This window comes from Lontra canadensis, unplaced genomic scaffold, assembly GCF_010015895.1.
Source record: "Lontra canadensis isolate GAN:19392208 unplaced genomic scaffold, GSC_riverotter_1.0 scaffold33, whole genome shotgun sequence".
NCBI lineage: Eukaryota > Metazoa > Chordata > Mammalia > Carnivora > Mustelidae > Lontra > Lontra canadensis.
This window is the reverse complement of record NW_022631027.1, coordinates 3,916,248-3,935,616: the sequence shown is the minus strand read 5'-3', so window position 1 is coordinate 3,935,616 and position 19,369 is coordinate 3,916,248. Positions and strand designations below refer to the sequence as shown.

At 45.5% G+C, this 19,369-nt stretch overlaps 1 protein-coding gene across 4 annotated transcripts in view; it reads right to left on the bottom strand.

Annotated features, from left to right (window-relative positions):
- The window catches only part of LRRC8D (leucine rich repeat containing 8 VRAC subunit D), a 119,522-nt gene extending 102,185 nt beyond the window's left edge, over positions 1 to 17,337 (bottom strand). Inside the window, exon 1 of one of the 4 annotated variants that reach the window (XR_004383792.1) lies at positions 17,087 to 17,337. The gene's annotated coding sequence lies outside the window, so the exon portion shown is untranslated. Of the gene's footprint in view, positions 1 to 16,179; positions 16,205 to 17,086 lie in introns of those variants that run through there. The other 3 variants (XM_032867081.1, XM_032867078.1, XM_032867080.1) reach the window with 3 other exon arrangements.
- Between the last annotated feature and the right edge of the window lie 2,032 nt (positions 17,338 to 19,369).

Below are 19,369 nucleotides of genomic sequence, written 5' to 3'. Positions count from 1 at the left end.
CCTGCCCTCCACCCCTGAATTTTCAGAACTGCTCTTTCAGGGAAGAATCATCATCACTGTGTGAGAAGAAGCAGCAGAGTTCACAGATATTAAGTCATTTTCTCAAAGCAGCAGCAGGTAATGGAGCTAAAACTCACCCTGGGTCTGTTCTTCCTCCTTTTTATTGAAGAGAAACGAATGGGTGCATTTTGGCTGTGGATTTATTATTCTGTGCTACACAACTTTTACTCAGAAGAATCTTACTTTTCAAACACAACTTGTAGCGTTCCCTCAGATGCATCACATTACTTTATCACCTTGCCAAACGTCTGTAAAGTGTAAATTATAAACATGTATTTTGCAACAGGCCAACTGATTTTAAACCCCAGCAATGGAACGCCATACAAATTAGGTTAAATACACTCTGGGGCTGCAGCTGAGTATTATTTCATAAAATAATAAATAAGATCCACTAGTCAAACTGTGGCAATGAAATCTCATTATATTTTCTCTAAGTTTCCCTTCTCATTCTTCAGTTAGTATGCAAATATGTAAGTAAAGTGGGTTACAGTGGCTGATGGGCAGCAATTTTAAGGAGCATAAATATGAAAGGATAGCAAGAAACCACAGAAGTTTGACTAAATGCAAATACCTGTACACAAGTTAAGAGTATTCAAAATGTTCCTGGCGCACACTTAGCAATGGGCAGCCTTGGGTTATTTACTGACTGTTGATCGTGATGTGCACTGAGTAGACTAAATACTATCCTGTAAGACATTTTTCTTTGGAAAGCATGTTTTGTCTATTTATCTTCTGTAGTGAGTATTTCTGCTTCCTTATTAAAAAAAGTACTTAGGGACACCTGGCTGGCTCAGTCAGGAGAGCATGTCACTCTTTTTTTTTTTTTTTTTTTTAAGATTTTATTTATTCATTTGACAGAGATCACAAGTAGGCAGAAAGTGGCAGGCAGAGAGAGAGGAGGAAGCAGGCTCCCCACCGAGCAGAGAGCCAGAGAGCCAGACGCGGGGCTCGGGGCTCGATCCCAGGACCCTGGGATCATGACCCGAGCCCAAGGCAAAGGCTTTAACCTACTGAGCCACCCATGCACCCAGAACATGTCACTCTTGATCTTGGGGTTGCATGTCTGAACTCGACGTTGGGTATAGAGATTATTTAAAAATAAAATCTTTCAAAAAATTTAATTCTCGGGGCACCTGGGTGGCTCAGTGGGTTAAAGCCTCTGCCTTGGGCTTGGGTCATGATCCCAGGGTCCAGGGATTGAGCCCCGCATTGGGCTCTCTGCTCCGCTGGGAGCCTGCTTCCTCCTCCTTTCTCTGCCTGCTTCTCTGCCTACTTGCCATCTCTGTCAAATAAATAAATAAAATATTTAAAAAAAAATAATTCTCTTTAGGCACCCATTTAAAAAATAATATATTAAAAACCCAACAACTTAAAAGAATTGGCCCCAAAAAGTCAAATAAATATAATGTTCACTACCAAGAAAATAATGTTTTTAAAAAGGATTTTAAAAATATATAAACATCTGTACACATCTGATGGTAGCAAAATATAGGAGTTGATAGGGAATGAGTCACACACATCACTGTCTATTGAATATATCAATTCTCAATGATCTATTATAATGGAATCTTAAAGAAAAAAGGCAATTCATGAATAATTTAAGGTGACAAAATCGGATAGTTGATTTTCATTTCCTTTCCTTTGCCTGTAATGGAATGGGCATGGCAAACTGCATAAAAGAGTAACAAAATGCCTAGAAAATCCAGAAACATTACTATAAACTTTTGAAAGATTATTCATCAATGTTTAAACTAAAGCAAATTCTAACCACTTTACATGTCTTGACTCAACTATTCCTGACAACAACCCTATGGGGTAGAAATTAGCACTACCTCTGTATCACAGATCAGGAAACAGAGGCAAAGATACTAATTTGTCCAAAGTAACACTGTTAGCAAATACCAGAACCTGGGCAGCCTAGCTGGCCACAGAGTCTACTTTTAACCAACACATTTTACTACCAATAAGGCACAATTGGATTGGGCTTGTTTTTTCCAGCATGAAAGTTCATGGTGGAATATTCCCATGGGTATGGCAGATGAAAGCCTCAGAGTTTTTCCTTTTTGCAGCAAAAATGCTTTTAAGGGGTAAGAGATATACACCCTGCTGCATGTTGCTGAAAAAAGGAATACTGGAAAGAATGGAAAAGCCAGGAAGAAGAGCTGCTTCCCTGCCTTGAGTGGAATCCTGGATTGCAAGGCTCCGGGACTGCCTGGCTACAGTACAAATGAGTTAGCAAGGGAAAGGAATGCAATGAACCCCATGTACTTTGATCTTCCTGAAGCATTTGATACAGTGTCCCATGAAATCAGGATCACTAAATCAACTGAAACTTATGTGGCAACAAGAACCACACAGGCATTAAGCAGGCTAGAAAGAAAAACACTGGCTATATCTACTAGTATGATGAAGAAAAGAACGACAAGGAACAGTGTTCAAAAGTAATTTGGAAATCACTCATTCTGTTATAATCAAATGTGCACATAACATTAATTTTGGAGGTATAAAAGGGCAAATGAGGGCAAGCCGACCGAATCCGTTAAATTAACAGAGGTGAAGAAAAGCAAAATCAGTTTCATTTTTGTGCTCCTTTTAATTTTCAGGGAGGGGCTAGGATGTCCAATGGGTACTAACCACCTCTAGACCAAAGATGCCAAGGCTGGGCTAAGTAAAGTAAGCAATGGCAAACTGGGTACGTTTAAAATTTTGGGACTTTAGGGCTGAATTTCAAAAAGCATGATCCTACTATTCCATACACCACCAGTGAAGTTCCATGAGAAATAATATTCCTTTCAACAGGAAGATTTTGTTAGCAAAATCCAAAGAAACGAAGGGGCTCGAAGGCTGAATTTGGAGGTCAGATGAAAAAGTCAGTGGTGTATGTATAATCTGGCCCCACTACAAATATGCCACACAAGCAGAAGGTCATGAGAATGGTTTGCAAAGACACGGCAGTGAACAGCAGAGAAGGAAGAGAGAAGAGAGCTAAAACTTAGACTAACATTTTTCTAAGCATAAATTATAATATTTAATTTCTTTAATGTTGAGAAATTGCTTCTCCCTTGGTAGAGCTGTTTGCCTTCCCAGCAGAAATTATACTTTAAACATCAGTAATTGATTTAGAACTCAAGAAATGGGAAGAAGAGAGGTCTGTAACACTTGGGGGAAAAAATGGCTTAAGTTCAGGCTGGCTCCCAGGAAATGTACAAGTGAGCAGCATTTCATTCAACTCCTAAGAGACTGGACAGAACTGGGAGCCCTCTAGCCACCCTGCCCCAGGCAGTGAACTCTAGAACTCATGCTCTAAGAGATCTTGGATCAACCGTCACCAAGGAAATCCTACATATTCCATTTCCTTCTAAATAAAGGGGAAAAGGCAAATGTAATACAAAGGCATAAAGAAGAGCCACACTAGGTTCTTGATATGTACACGAAAATGTATGTGAAAATGACCAAGTTGTGAAAATTATCTTACCCAAGCATTGATTAGTGGCCCGCTCCCACGGCTTAAAAATTATTCAAACAATGACAAACCCACAATCAGTCTCCATCCCCCATGTCCCAATGCCCACAGGACCTAGTCCTTGATCTGGCTGTACTCAGACACACCTGCAGGGCCTTATAAACACGGCCACTCAGCCCAGGCCCCACCCCGGATCTACACCATCAGAATCACTGCTGGGAGTGGGTCTGTGAAACTGTCTGAACTCCCAGGGGACCCTAAGGTGCAGCCACACTGGGGAAACCTCTGCTGCATTCTACTCCTTTCTTCACACCACGACCAGAGTTGCTGAAGTCAGAGTCTGAAGCAAGCAATGTCTCTTCTCATGACCTTTAGTGGAATAACCTTCCAAGGCAATGGAATGAAGTCCAGATTCCTTAGCAGGACACTCCATGCCCTCTGAAATCTGCCCCAAACTGCTTTTCTGCTATCCTTTCTTCCCACATCTCTCCCTCTGGCAGAGCACCAACCCCCAAACACATTACATGCTGCTTTCACATCTCCATACTTCACCACCCCAGTGTCCCCTCAATCTGCCACCCTTTCTCTACCAGTCAGCATCTTTCACACCCTTTAAGGCCCTGCTCAATTTAATTTTCTGAAGTAGTTTTGTGTGTGTGAAATCTTCTCTGATTTTTTTTTTTTTTTTTTTAAGATTTACTTATTTGAGAGGAGTGAGGGAGGGAGGGAGAGAGAGCCTAAGCAGGGTGAGGGGCAGAGGGAGAAGACACTCCCTACCAAGCAGGGAGCCCAATGCTGGGGGTCGGGGGGACCTCCATCCCAGGACCCTGGGATCATGACTTGAGCTGAAGGCAGACGTTTAACCAACTGAGCCACCCAAATGCCCCTTCTCTGATCGTTCCAATTAAAAATCAGTCTCTCCTTCCTCTGAGCAAACATCCAATAAAATGTAGCTCACGTAGGAGCTACCATATATACAATGGTTGCTGTGAGGAACTGTACTGCACTGTCCACACGCCAGTGTCCCTGCTGAGAGCAGGGGCATCTATAACTCATGTTTTATATTGTGGATGAGGGACAGATCCAGGTTCCAAGTGTAGTTCTTTTCAGTACAACGAGCACTGCAATCCTTAGTGTAAGGGCTTTTTATTTAGTAGGTTATTTAAACACACTGTGCCTCAATTTTGTAATCTTTGAAATGTAACAATGATAAATGATATCCACCCTCATGACTGAAGTGAAGACAAAGCATGAAAAATGTCTGGCTCGATATGGACCACCTAAAAATTCACCGAGAGGACAGCTTTTCATTACCGTTTCTTATTCATTTTTGTTTCCTAAGCTACAGTAACGAACTGCAGACACTGCTCAAAAAGCATTTGCTTTCAAATAAGCAGTGATCTCTTAATGCCCTTTCTCCTTATCCAGTTTTGTTCTGTCGTGAAGGGTATTTCATAATATTTCTATTGAAAAGTCATCTCTTACTCTCCCTTTCTTCCTTCAAAAACCATTGTACAAAATTCTAATGAACAAGCCATGTCAGTGTCCCTCCTACTCCAGCCGGACTTTTTTGCTTTGAACTACAGTGACCGCCTGCAGCCAGTGTCGCTGCCCAGAGAATCGCCTGCTTCACCCTGACAACAAACAGCACTTTGTAGGCAAACTGGAGGCGAGCCCAAAGTAGGAGGGGGAAAAGCCAAGGAAAAGGAGTTTAGGCCAGAAGCAGAGTTGACACCCACACGATCGTCCGTACTGTAACACAGGTAGAAGCGAACAAGAAAGGAAAGACGTTCAAATCAACACAAGCCCTCCCTAGTTCTTCCAAGCATCCTCCTCGCCGCTCACCCATGGATGATGATGATGGCCACGGATCACACAGGCCACGCTGGTCCCCTCACTGCCTGACACACGCGGCTACTGTTGTGGACAAACGACTGTCCCGTCCAAAGGCACCTGCTTTTCCTCAAACCAGGCACACTGCTGTTACTATCCCCTCCATCTTTCCCCCTGGAGATGAAACCTGATGAAACCCAACATGAACTAAATCCAAGGCCACGGCATCAGGAGAAGCCAGGGCCAACACCAGCTCTCAAGTCCTCAAACTCCAGATCCACGGACCTCCCACTGCCTTATATCCAGTGTGGAAAGTGATTTTCAAAATGTTCTCAGAAGCACTCCAAATCCACGAGTTGTAAAGGTAAAGGTAAAACCATTTTTGTGCTCTTAAAAACAGTTCTGGCGCCAGGAGTGAGGGCTGTCAGCAGCAATGAGGCCCCGATGGCAGCCCTGAGGAGGATCTGTGCGGCGTGCTGGCAGGGGGGTCCAGGAAGAGCTGTGGCCTGGATGGACTCCTGACAACTGTGTTCATTTGGTTTGGGGAGGAGCAACTGGGGAAGGGGCAAAATTGTCATTCTTTCTTCAAATCCACTCTTGATCCTCCTGACTTTAAAGCCGAGGTAATGTGGGAAGCAAAGGAGTTTCTAAAGCAAATCTGCAATCCTTCTTGTGAGAGAGTGTGAGAGGCAAGAATGCGGTCCTCACAAGCACAGATCTTGAAGCCACCGAGGGCCTGGGTTCCCATCACTGCTGGGCCACTGCCAGTGTATGGCCCTGAGTCCCTCAGCTACTCAAGGTCATGGGGAAGTGCAGCCAGACTACAGAACTCAGCTTCAGTGCCCTAGGCTACACAGTGGGGGTGGGGGGGTCAGGAGCAAATGAGTTACTCCATGCAAAGTGCTCCAAACAGTGCCTGCAGGCGTGAGTACTACCTAAGTGTGTCCTATTATTTCCAGAATGGCAGTCCTCTCTGAGATTGTGTTCTGCAAGTGTATTTTACAAGAAGGTTCAAGAAGACTTTTCATATAAATTTGTTTATCCATAATGCCCTAAACCAGCACAAAGATTATTTACAGGTTCACTTCCTGATAGGATCTTCCAGGATTTCCATCTGTGAACTAGAGTCCCTGGAAGAACAAACGTGGAATTTGAAGAATTCTTCTTCTTCCCAGCAATAGTGCAAGGAAATCTGCATCCATTCTCTCAATACTGCAAACTGGCTTCCATAATGAAAAAGAAAAAGAAAAACCAAAGACCTTCATTGCATTAAACTAACTAATGGGGGGGGTGGGGGGGTGGCACACATTTTTTAAAATGCATTTTTATTTTGAAAGCAACCAAAGCGTTAAAAACTTAAAAGTTACACCAGCTGAGAGGGCCATGGTTCAGCTCACACAGGGATGACAGTCCTATGGACTGGAATAAAACCTGCTGATGAATCAAAAGATTTCCTTCCCAGAAAATGCTGAAATTCCAGGAACAATGTGCTATACTTGGGATGATTAAGAGAACAATGCTATTAAAAATCCCATCTCGGGCTAGGAATCTAGCCTCAGCTACTAAGAGGGTCTGCTCAAGTAACCCCTCCTCTCTGAGCAGGCGTTTGTACAACACACTCATGGAAACGAGGAAGGCTCTTCCCCAGAAGAGCAGATACAGCTGAAGGCGGCGGCACTAGTGGCTCACAGCAGGGGTCTGAGGTTGTGCCCTGCACAGGGGCGCCCCGCCAGGGAGCAGGGGCAGAAACCCTGCCTCCGCGTTTCCCCAGCAGCGCGCGCCGACCGGGCAGACGCAGTCGTGCTGCCGCTGACTTCACACAAAGGGACCGTGGGGGCCGCTCCAAGTCGTGCTGCGCACACCAGCCCTCCACAAACAAAATAAGCTGGTGTCCAGAGCCCCGTGGGAGCTGGGGGCTGCCGGGCGGACCCCTCAGACGCGGCTGCGGTTTGTACGGAACCCAGCCAACTTTCTGCAGGGCAGACATTTGCCAGCTCTCCCGGCTTCCTTTTGGTTATCAGTCGCTCTGTAGTCTCTTCTTTCCTGCCTCTGTATGCTCCTTTCGGATGAGAACCCTTTCCCTTCCTTTCCACTCCAATTCTCCTTTTGCAGGAGCCACGACACAAATTAACGCGCTCCCAGGAGGAACGGCAACATAATGGCTCTCTGCCCACCCACATGGATTCTATCCTACTTCTAAATATTTATTGGTCACACTTTTCCCTTTCTCCTGTAAGGACTCTACTTGTCTCGCCCTCTGCTATTACCCCAGATCGAGTTTGAGATACAAATAAATGCTCCTCTTCCTTATCTTCGGAGGGTAGATGAGCTTTCTTCACCTCCAACTGGCGCTTGCCCCTCGTTTTCTACTCCTGGGCTCACCTGCCCCCTCTGCCCCATACCCAGGCCTCCATGCCTCATTCCCAAACTACGGTCTGTCACTGAATCTACTTCTCCTCAAGCAAGGTAACGCTTCAAATGCGTTCACTCCAGAAATATAGCATAACAAACTTAAAGGGCATTAATTGTTACCATTAGAAATATGGGGCTTTGGGGTTTTTTTGTTATTGTTGTTGTTGTTGTTTTTCTGCTTTGTGTGTGTATGGGGGAGGGGTGCAGAGCACAATGAAATCAAGTTCTGATCTGTTTCCATTTGAACTGATTGTCCAAGGGTACTGCGCTTTTACTCACATCCCAGGCTTCTGTTTTTTTGGCCACTAAGGGCTCTCTATTGCTAAGGACCTAAAGCTTGCAGGCTGTATCCAGCCCACAAAGCCATTTTGTTTGGTCTGCAGAAGTTCTCATTTAAAATGTTGAGTTAGCCAATCTTTTAAAATCAGGAGATTTTAAAGTAATAATCCAGATTTCTGGTTTACAGTGAAAAATCAGAAGATCTGGCAAGAGTTGCCCACATTCCCATATGGCAACAATTGGCTGCTGAACAGATCAGCTAAACAGAGCCCCTTTAGACAGACCTGCACTTTGTAGTTCAGCCCATGTCCACCCCACTCCCTCCTGATCACCCTACCCAGAGGCTGAGGACCAGCTGCCACAGATCGTCCTCGGTAAGGCCCACTTCAGGAGGTGCCTGGAGTTTGTTTTGAGACCCTAGGGCAGAGCTGGCCTCCCAACACTAAGGCTCCTTCTGGTTGGTGCAGAAACTAGAGATAGGATTACAAAGTTTCGGCTACGTACACCATTTGCCATGTAGAAATAACGTATAAGGAAAAGAACTAAGAGAGAAGAAAATGTACCATAATAGAAAGACATCTGAAAAGAACTAGGTTAAAGAGAGAGAAAAGCATCGCTCCCTCTCTGGGCGTGTGTGCGTGGGACGGGGGTGCATTTGTGCAAGCTGTATTAACACCGCAGACCGTCTCCTGACTTGTACTTCATTATTGGCTAAAATGTTAGTGTGAAAAATAAAACCGCTGAAGTTGAAAGTCTAACAGAATGAATTCACTCCCCTGAAATGATTATACTTGAGCAGAATAAATCTATGAATGGAGTATAAATATGTGATCTAGGTATATGGATAGTGACGGATTCATTGTTTATTTAGAGGACACAGATAGGATTCTTTATTGTTTCCCTGCATATGTTTGCTATGGCATGAGTTTCTCAAGCACTTGGAGGCAACCCCTTATAAACACGAGCTAAGTCTGTATATATTTACGCACAGTAGTTGCTGTAAGGTCACATCTCCCGAGGAGGAGTAAACTCCTACGACATATACCACTACAAGAGGCACTCCATCGCCAACACTGGTGACAAAGGGACAGACCAGAGAAGTCACCAGAACAAGTGATTTAAAAATACCCTCTCTGTTCCAGGATCAACTCACCCTCAAGTGGTTTTACGCTGGCTTGTATTTTTGAAAATGCTGTGCGCTGGTGAGAACACTGGCCCAAAAGCCCGGAGACCCTGGTGCCACTACGCTCTCCTCTTCACTGCCTGAGTTGCCAGGTTCAGATCTCATCCCTGAATGAGGAGCACGACTCAGACAGGTTGGAAGGTCCCTCTATACCTCAAAATCCCATTCTCTCTCTTTTTTTCTGCCAAGAATATGAATAGGTATCATAAAATGAACAGAGAGAAATAAAAGAGAAATGAGAACAGTAGATAAGAGAACGGGCTTTGAAACGACAAAAGTAGCTTCAAATTCCACCTCCACCATCTGTTTTTGTGCGTTTGTTTGTTTTTTGCAAACCCCATAACCTCTCAAGCCTCAGTTACCTCATCTGTAAGGTGGGAGTAGTCCACTTTCCACTCAGGACTGCTCTGAGGACTGAATGAGAATGCACGTAAATTCCAAGGCATAGGTTTGGACAAGCAAGAAATACCTAATAAACAGTTATTAGCATTAATTTGGGGGTATTCCACAAATTGTCCAATTGCTTCTTGACCAGCTTAAAAAAAAAAAAAACTAGCTATATCTGATAATAAATTGATTTTAAAAGCTTATTAGGTAGGGTAGCGTCATGGATACCATTTTCCAATGAATTTTAATTTTCAAATACTTCTCAGAACTAAGCTTGGAACAATCAGTGACGAAAATTTTGACTGATGGTACTTCACGCCTGATGTGCTGGGCATAAGTCTATCCTGTCTCCATTGCATGAGATCTGAAGAGGCAGCTCTCTGGGGATCAACATCCTTCAGAGAGAATGGCTGTCTTGCACTTCCTTTCTTCTCCCGCTTTGTAGAATTCATTGCAGTGTTGGTGATCTGTTGACGCTGAGATTTTAGCAAAGGAATTTATGGGTTGCTGGGGAAGTGAAGCCTTCTCTGGCAATGTTCCTAACTATTACCAGCAAGCAGAAGAGGAAAGTAAAAGGGTTTTAAGAAATGTGCATAATGGAATCTAACGTTGACATGTGTGAGCCTGGCCCAGCAGGAGATGTCCACAGGTGAATACGGACATCTTGAAAGCCTCAGAGCAGTGGTAGTTCCCAGACTTGATTTCAAACTAATAAAATCCAAAAGGAAGACTATCATAAAATTGCCAGGGCTTCGGTGACCAAGAAATGACCCGAAAAACCACACTATCACCATTCTTCACAAGAGGAAAAAATTTAATACCTCAAAGTAGGAAGAACCCAAGATTTTTTAAAAGACCTTTTGAATTGAGGACACACAGCATTAAAATCAAAACTGAAAAGCTGCTGCATTGTCACCATTCTTTTCTTTCCCCATAGGCTGGGGCAACTCTCCTCATGGGCACCCACTGGAAATAGACTTCCAGTTGGCCCCATTACGCCATCCAGTGCAGGGCGCAGCACCTCATGGAGGCACGAAGGGCCACACTGTGAACCATCCAGTGTCTTGGTCATCACCTTCCAAGGATACAGATGTATCCACAGAGCTCCGTGTCTGTCTTGGTAACTAACTGTGAGCCTGTCAGCCTCCAGTGTTTCGAAACCTTTCTGAGAGTGTCTCAGTCAATATCCAGCCTTTGGGTACAGCTCTGTAAGACAGTGGTTCTCACTCTCGGCTCTACATATGGAATCATTTGACGGCAGAGAGAGCTCTTTTCAAAATGAAACTCCACACCCAGAGATTTTGATCCAATACCTGGGGCTCAAGTAACTTTAAAATATTCCCCAGACTGACTCAGAGGAGACCCAGGCAGGGCTGAGGAAAACAGGTGCCATATTTTTTTTTAACTTCACCCTGGATTTCTGTATTATAAACCTGTAAAATGCGCCTCTTCAGGTGTTCCTTCAGGGGACAAACATGAATGGAGGGCCTGCCATGAGCAAGACACTAGGAAATCAGTGGAGAACAAGACAGATACGCCCCTGCCCTCATCACGCTGACAGAGAACCGAAGCAAGAGACAAGGCAGGCAAACTACATTCCAGTTTTCTGGGATTAGGTGAACATTCCAGGTTCCTCTGTCCTTAAGCTTGTGGTTTCACAGGTTTCAATAACATCTCCCTGTCTTCTTTCCAGATACTAAAAATCCCAGTATTTTTATCAGGAAAGCAGACAGGCAAGGCCTGTCCTTTTGGAACTTCCATTCCAGCAGGAATGTCTACATTTTCTAGGTACCATTACACTGGTTGTTCCAGCTCCAGTGTCTTTCCTAAAGTCAGGCATCCCAGCTTTGAACAAAGCATAGTGGAAATTCAAATAAGATTGTTTTCTGTTTGGTTTCCACGATTGTTTTTGTTCTTTTGTTTTTTCCCCCAAAATCTTTTTGATAGAGCTTAGTGTTTCCTGTCTTTTTTAATCTGCAAGAGCAAGTTGGGACAACACTGTGGAAAGTGTTTTCAAAGCCCCTTCCGGGCTTTTGCCACCAAAACACCACCCTCTGACAGTTCCATAATTTCTTTCTTAGCACCTGACCTCCTACCGCCCAGAGAGAAGCTCACCGGCAAGTCTTCTGATGACTCACATACCCTAATACGGTTTCCCTGGAGGAAATCCCCATTGGTTAGTTATTTCATAATTCAGAAGAGCTTGCTGTCATCTGTAAACCTAGAAATTCCACTGTGTGCTCCTTCTTTTGGATCAATTATGTAAATAAGGCCCGAGGGACCCACTGTTTACACACCTCCAAGCAGAGGAGAAATCTTTCTATCCTTAGCTTTTATTTGTGGTCTTTAGGGTGGATGAGTTCTAATGTCTGCTTTGTCACTCCTGTGTAAGCTATAGGTAGTCACATCACCTCCCTGGGCCTTGATTTTCTTATCTATGAAATTCAAGTTTGATACCTTCCATAAAATTCTACCTTTCTATTCAAATGGAACATCACATCCTTAATTCCAAGGTGACTTCATGTTTCATACAGCCCTTGATAGGATAAAAGGACAGTATCTAAGTGTTTTCCTATATTTTCTTCTCTCAAGAAATCTCCTATCTTCACAAACATCCCCTCTTCTCTCAGGAATATCGCTCATCTCCAGAGGACATGGACAGCTGTTCCATGTGGACCAGAACGGAAGGGAGAGTAAACAGACTGATCATCTGGGCAGACAACACACAAGCAGGGGATAGGGGCACAATGGACATTTATGACAAAGAAGGTGCACGTTAGCTGTGAGATCTGGAATTTTGTTCTAGCGCTCTCGATGTTGGATGGCTACCATCCCAAACAAATAATTTATTTAAATCTAGTTTGTTGGATAGATCTAGAACATTTAGAGAACTTGGCACTACGTTCTTTCTGAACTGCCTGCTTCAGAAGACATCTGCGCATGGTGATTTCCTAATGTCATTTCAGAGATGACACGTGAAATCTGGTAAGTATGAAATGATACCAATGACAAGCTAAACCCCAATTCTGGGAAAAAAGGCTTGTTTCTAAGCCCCAATCCCCTCTCCTTCCCCAAATGTAAAGTTGTCACTAATGAAGTTATCTTGGGCATATTAACAAAAAGAAAAAAAAAAAAAAAAAGCTTGGCCAGAGTGGGAACCAAGTCCATGCGTTTTTGTTTTTTTTTTTTTCCCCAGTACCACTTATCCTATTTACTCTTCACAAATTTCAAAAGCAACTCTGATCTGGCAAGCTTCAGATTTGCACAGAACGTTAGAAATTCTCTTCCAGATGTCTAAACAGAATTACAAAGACCCCAGAGGATGGAGTACAGATTTCAGAATCTTGCAACAGACTCAAATTAATTTCAAAAGGGCATCACAGGTACAATGTAGTTTGACCACAAACACAGATTTCTCAGGAGCTCCTAAACTAAAGGCCAATCAATCCCTGGAATTCACTTCCATCACTCAGCATCCCAGGTCCAGAATAGGACTAGCAGTGCCAAATTACTGGGTTGCGAACAGTATTAATATAAGTGGCTACAAAGCTTTTGGCAAAGTCATCCTCTACTCCTCTCTCACAGGATTAGAAGGCAGAAGCAAGATTTGAAAATCTCAAAGACCTTCAGACTGGACCAAAATAAATAGGATAGCACTGAATATGGACAAAAACCAAAAAACTTCCATTCAATTTCACACACATACAAAAATCTGCCCAGTGAATACAGGGATACAGCAGCTCACACAACAGAGTGTCTGGATGGATGTTTTGACTATTTGGACAGAATCTATACATGGATCTGTACTAGCTACATGCTATTTTTAAAAAAAAAAAAGGAGTTTTGTAAGTTTAAATTGCAGTAAACAGATGCTTATGCCTTGGTTTCAGTAAACAATGGTCCGACTGTACTCTTTATTGACCAGAACATATTTCAATTATTGCATTCAATTCCAGACACTGTTACCCTCCATGAGAGAAGCTGACAGATAAGACATCTAGAAACCATGTCTTTGTGAAGATGTCAAAGGGCTGTCCTGCTGATGTGGGAAGTTTCCAGGAGGCAGTCTTCAGCTCAAATAATTATCATACATAGTTCAAAGATAAAAGAGCATGTCCTCATAAGTACAGAGTTCCCTGTTTCTAAGGGTGGTTAAACAGAGGCTGCCTAGCAAGTGTGAGAATTTACTAAAGAAGTTAGACCTGGACCTCTCTAAAATTCCAATTCTGAGTCTGTGATTCCCCACCTACCCAGTATTTCACTGCCCTGCTGGCTCATCTGCCACGATCCCTTGAAAATGCCCCTTTCCTCTGATTAGGTTTTGCCCAGATCCTAATCACTTCAGGCCTGAGCACAGTAGAAATCTCCTAGATTGGCTTCCCAACCTTGACATCCCTCCTCACACGTCAAGAACCACCTCCTTCAAGGCCTATTCTGAGATGTAACTTCACTTAATGGTAACCTTTCTGGTTAGTGTCTAGAGCATGGTTTCTCAACCCTGGCAATACTCAATTTTTGCCAGGATAATTCTTTGGGGTGGGGGCTGTCCTGGGCATGGCAGGAGGGATGTTCAGCTACTATCCATTAGATGTCAGTAGCACCTGTCTCCCAGCTATGACCCCCAACCCAAAAAAAACAAACAAACAATGTCTCCAGACATTGCCAACTGTTTGCTGGGAGGCAAAATCACCCCTTGTTGAGAACTACTCTTTTTGAGGCAAATGATTAACACCACTGACCTGTGGTTCAAGTTTTCCACTAACTAGATTCTCCCCACCGTCATCAGTCATGTTCTCTGCTCTAGCCAGGCAAACCTACTTACTATCTGTGACTTGTGACAAAGCTCATTGCTTCCCCTAATACATGCTCCTTCCCCTTTCCCCAAAGCACACAACACTTTGTTCTGGCTCCAAAAAAATCCTTTCCATTCCACTATTCCTTGACATTTAGAAAAAAATAATCCTTTGCTTCTGGTGGTGTCCTCACCTGTACCTGTCTTAGTGGCCCTCTATTTGTACACAAATCCTCTCCTTCCTTGTTAAGGAACCGCAGCACCCACTCTGTTTCTCTGTTTGCTGCTGGCGCTCAATAAATACCGATTGGTATTTCTTAGAATGGCAAACATCAGCTCCAATTACACATGGAAAATACATGAAATCCCTTACCAACTACCATTTCAAGAACGTATGTGATCATGAGTACACAGTCTGAACAAAAGTCTGACTTTTTCATACGTAGTGCCAATCTACCTACACAACTGGGATTGAACCAAGTCTAACTTCCATCATAGAGCTATCAAAACAATTCAGCTACTGGGACAGGATAAACACATCAAAATATTGTGAAATTAATTTAAAAAGCTCAGCACAATATAAATGTTAAGGGGAAAAGGCCAAGTTTTGACCAAGTTTTTAAAATTCTGTAAACCTCGGCAAGGAGGAAAAGATTCAAAGATGGCTCCATACTTCCCTTGTTCATTGCATCATCCACTAACAGAAGAGACTGGGGGACCGGGTCATCTAAGTACAGTCTCCTCTCTACCTGCTAATGTGTTAAGTTTTAATCAACGAAGTACACACACGCACACCCTCAATAAAAACGAGACAAATCTAAGATCACATGTTCAAATGCATAAGTAAACCATGCCAATTCATGATTTGGAATCCTTCCCCCCTCTCCCCAGCTCCAGGGATTACTTAATCATTTTATGGGAGGCTCCCTTCCTAACCTACAGAGATCAAACACTCCAAATTGACTTTGCTGGATCCTTACTTTAGCTCATCTCAGGATCTTTCCTCTCTCGCTTTGGCATTTTAACAGGGTTTCAGTCAACTGGTGTGGAAGACAGGAGAAGCGACAACTCTAGCCCTTTCCTAGCTGATGGTAGGTGTTTGGTCAGTATTTGTGGACAATAAAAAGAAATGTTGTCTAAAGACCTCATTTATCGGTTATGGTGCAGGATTCTTCCCACGGGTTAGTAAAAAGCAGATGGTCCCAGAAGCTGGGGGGGGGGGGTCTGAATCACTGTCATCCTTGGCACTTAAAAGTGCCCTTTGGTTGTTTTTGAGATAAACAGCCCTCACCATTACTGCAGACAGCAATGCCTTGCCTATCCAGACTCTTTCAAAGTCCAGCAGAGAACACAAAATAGGTGCTCAATAAACGATGCCCGAGTGGAATTTTATTATCAGAGCTAGGGAAAGTTCCCAGGAGTCAGCTCTCTCCTTACTCCTGTAGCTCTTTCAAAATAGGTCCTCAGAGCTTTCTTTGCTTAACAAGAAATATTTTTCAAATTCAAGGAAGAGGAAAGGAGAAACTCCGCAAAGCAGAGGAAGCCATGTATGAATCCAAGAAGCTCAAGTTGGGCCCCGCAGTTGGCTAGGACTCCCCAGTATCTATTCTCCATCTTTCTGCCTACCTCTTGAGTGCTCGCTCCCTATCAACTTTGCGTTTCTTTCTTTCCTGAAACCATACCCCCCCACACCTTCTGCCACACAGCCCCCCAACTGCGTGCCCGTTGGGACCGCAAATCCCCACCTCTTCCTCTACAGCAGGGACCTACCTCTCCTCCCTCGAACCTGCAGCAGCTCTTCTTCACTGCGGCTGGCTTTTTAAGAAACACAAAAACAAACAAACAAAAAAAAACACAAAAACCAGCCCACCTAAAGCCAAAACCCTAATTTCGTTATCCCTAAAGGATACCCCAAATTAGGGGGGACATTAAGAGGAAGGCCTCTATCAACCCTCCAGGAAGCAACTTCCCCCAACCCTCCTTCCCAAGCCCCTCGCCAGGATTCGAGCAAGAAGTCCAGTTCCCAAGTGCCCACGCCTTCAAACAAGCTAGAAGCGGATTATACCGGTACCCAACCCGGAGATGGCCCGCGGCGGGCAGGGTGCACCTGCGGGCCCCCAGCTCCCTCCCTCCGGCGCGGGGGGCGGGGCGCTGCCCTCATTCCCCGCCCAACCCACCCCGCGCGGGAAGCAGGCGAGGGGGAGGCGTTTCGGGAGAAGTTAAAGGGCTCACCTTCTGGGCTCCGGGCCAGCAAGGCCAGACACCAAACACCCACCTCTGGGAGGAATCGGCGGAGCCGAAACCGGGTCTCCCGCCCTCCCGACTGCGCGGACGGAGGGGAGAGGAGGTAGCGCGCGCGAGGGGGAGCCGAAGAGGGGCAGCCCGCACCCTCCTCTCCCGGGGTATACCGCCGCCGGCCCAGGCGTCCGCGGCGCCCGCCGCTCCAGCTTGCCGGGAGCGGCACAATCTTCCGGGCCGGAGCGGTCGCAGACCGGAGACCCGCGCTACCCCGCGCGCCGCCCGCGTGCCCCCCGTCCCCCGCCCCTCGCTGCGAGTTCCCGGCCGCAGCCTCAGCGCCCGCCGCGGAACAGGACGCCTGCGCCGGGGAAGGGGCGCGCTTCGCCTCCGGGGCGGCTCCCACTTGCGCGGCCACGGCCCCGGGGAGGCGCGCACCAACCTTGGGGGACAGCCCGAGCAGCCTGGCCGCCGAGCCACGGCTTATGCTGAGGCGGGAGGTGGCGGCATCACCTGCGGCGGGCGGCGGCTGCACCGGGACGCGCCGGGGCGGCGAAGGCGCGCGGCGCCCTGGACCCTGCTCCCGAGGCCCCGCCCGCGGCTGCCACCTTGAAGCGCGGCGGAGGAGCCGGGGCACCACGGGCGGCGGCAGCGGCGGCGACGGGAGCAGCAGCACATGACTCTGTAACGGGGGGAATTAGACAAAGCGTAACATGGACTCCGGGCCCGTGCAGGCGCTGCAGCTCCGGGACCAACCGCAGCCAGCGAGCGCCGCGACTGGCTCGGCCGCAGCCAATGGGGCGGGCCCGGGCCTCCATGTGACAGCGAGCGCTTACCCCCGGCCGCCCGGCCGCGCCCGCAGCTGGCCGGCCTCACCGGAGGGGGCTGCGCGGCCGGTTAGGTGGCCCAGGATCCGGGACCGGCGGCTAGAGGCTGCCAGACGCCAAGCAGGTGCATGGGGCGGGGAAGATCGCTGGTCGCCGAAAGACTTACCTGTCAAACGCCTACCTGAACACGGCGCCGTGCCAGGCAGCCGCTGTCCCCTGGCGGGAGTGGGGCAAGTTCAGCAACCTTCGCCCCTCCTGGGTCTATCCTTTTGACTCAAACTCTGATATTAAGACCTAACGTGAAAGGCAATGAAATGGTAGGGGGGAAATTGCGTAAAAGTCATTTAAGCAGCTTCCAACCCAAGGAGAAAGTACTTGCCTCGGATCTGGGGCAGTCACAACTTTATCTTGGCACGAGTAGCTTCCCAGCCTCGTTTGTTCCGTCTCTGCTATTAAAGATATATTGGAGAGTCCGTTCTTGTTTTAATCCGAGTCTACTCTTTTTTTTCCCCATTCTTTTTTGCCAGAATTGTCTTGTGTCTGAAGCCGGCAGATGAAAGGTTGTCCTCTGCTAAGAGGTGTTTTCCAACCTGATAGTTTTCCCTCTTGTTTTTGTTGTAAGATCAAATGGATTTCCCGTCTTTCTCGTGGGTGGTGAGAAGCAGGAATAAAGAAATAAGGCCGGGGGATGTTTGGAATTGCTGGTTTATAACAAAGCAAATGATTCCAGCCAATCCTTCAGTATCTCCTTTTGTCGGAATCCACCCTTTTCTGTGAACAATGGGAAGTTTCATCTGTATCAGGATCCCTCCATGTCAGCGAATGTTCGATCAGCATTTACTCAGTGTTCGAGTGTTCTTTGTAAACATGCTGCACAAAATGCGATGGGGGTACTCAGGAAGGTGTGTGTTCGGATACAGCAAGGCCTTAAAAAGAATGGTTTTCTAGGGTTTCAGGAAGGGCTTGGGAGAGAAGAGGGGGATAGAATGGACCCTAGCATAGTGAGTCTTTGTGGATCAGGCATGGAAAGTGAAGAAGGGCAGTCCTGGCAGGGAAGAGTATGAACAGAGGTCCAGAGCACGCTCAAGGGACTGTTCTAGACTAGTTACAACATGACACCAGATTTTGAGCCCTTCTGACCTCTGGCTTTCTCACTTTCCTTGCCCTGTCCCTCACATGCCAGCAGCCTCTTCTATTCCACACACCCAGCCAGGAAGGAGGTGTGTGGGCAGGGGCTGTGTGGTAAGTGATTTAATTACAGTACCAGATTTGCTCATCTGGGAGGTTAGAGCAGTTTTAAAACTAGTGGTGTAATATTTTGATTGAAAACACCCCATTATTATAACTAATTTGGAATGTTTGCTGTTTGTAAAAACACTTTGTTCCATGTTTTGATCCTGGGCTTTAACCCATGATTCTAGATCTGAGAGAAACATGATTTCAAGATTGGTATAAATTGAGAAAAAAAGGTAATACTCAGAAAACAGTCAAATGTGGACAAACAGGTATTCACACATGCTATATGCATGAGTATAAATTGGGCAAATCCCTTCGGAGGACAGTTTGGAAATTTTGGAAAAAATAAGTATGTGTGCGATTTTTGACCAGGTAATTCCACATCTGGGAATTTATGCTTCAGGCTTATATATGCAAAAATGATGTAGTTCAGAAATATTTACAGCTATATATAAAAACGTATGTATAGGCATGTTTGTTGTAGCATTGTTTGTAATAACAAAAATATGTAATAGTGTGTAAATCTAGTAATGGAATCCCAGTGGGAAACTATTTAAGCAAGCTCTGCTAGATCTATAAGAGGAAACTGTATGTAGCCACCAATAAAAGTAAGATAAATCTACTTGCACATGGAAGAGTGTCCAAAATCTGTAAGTGAAAAA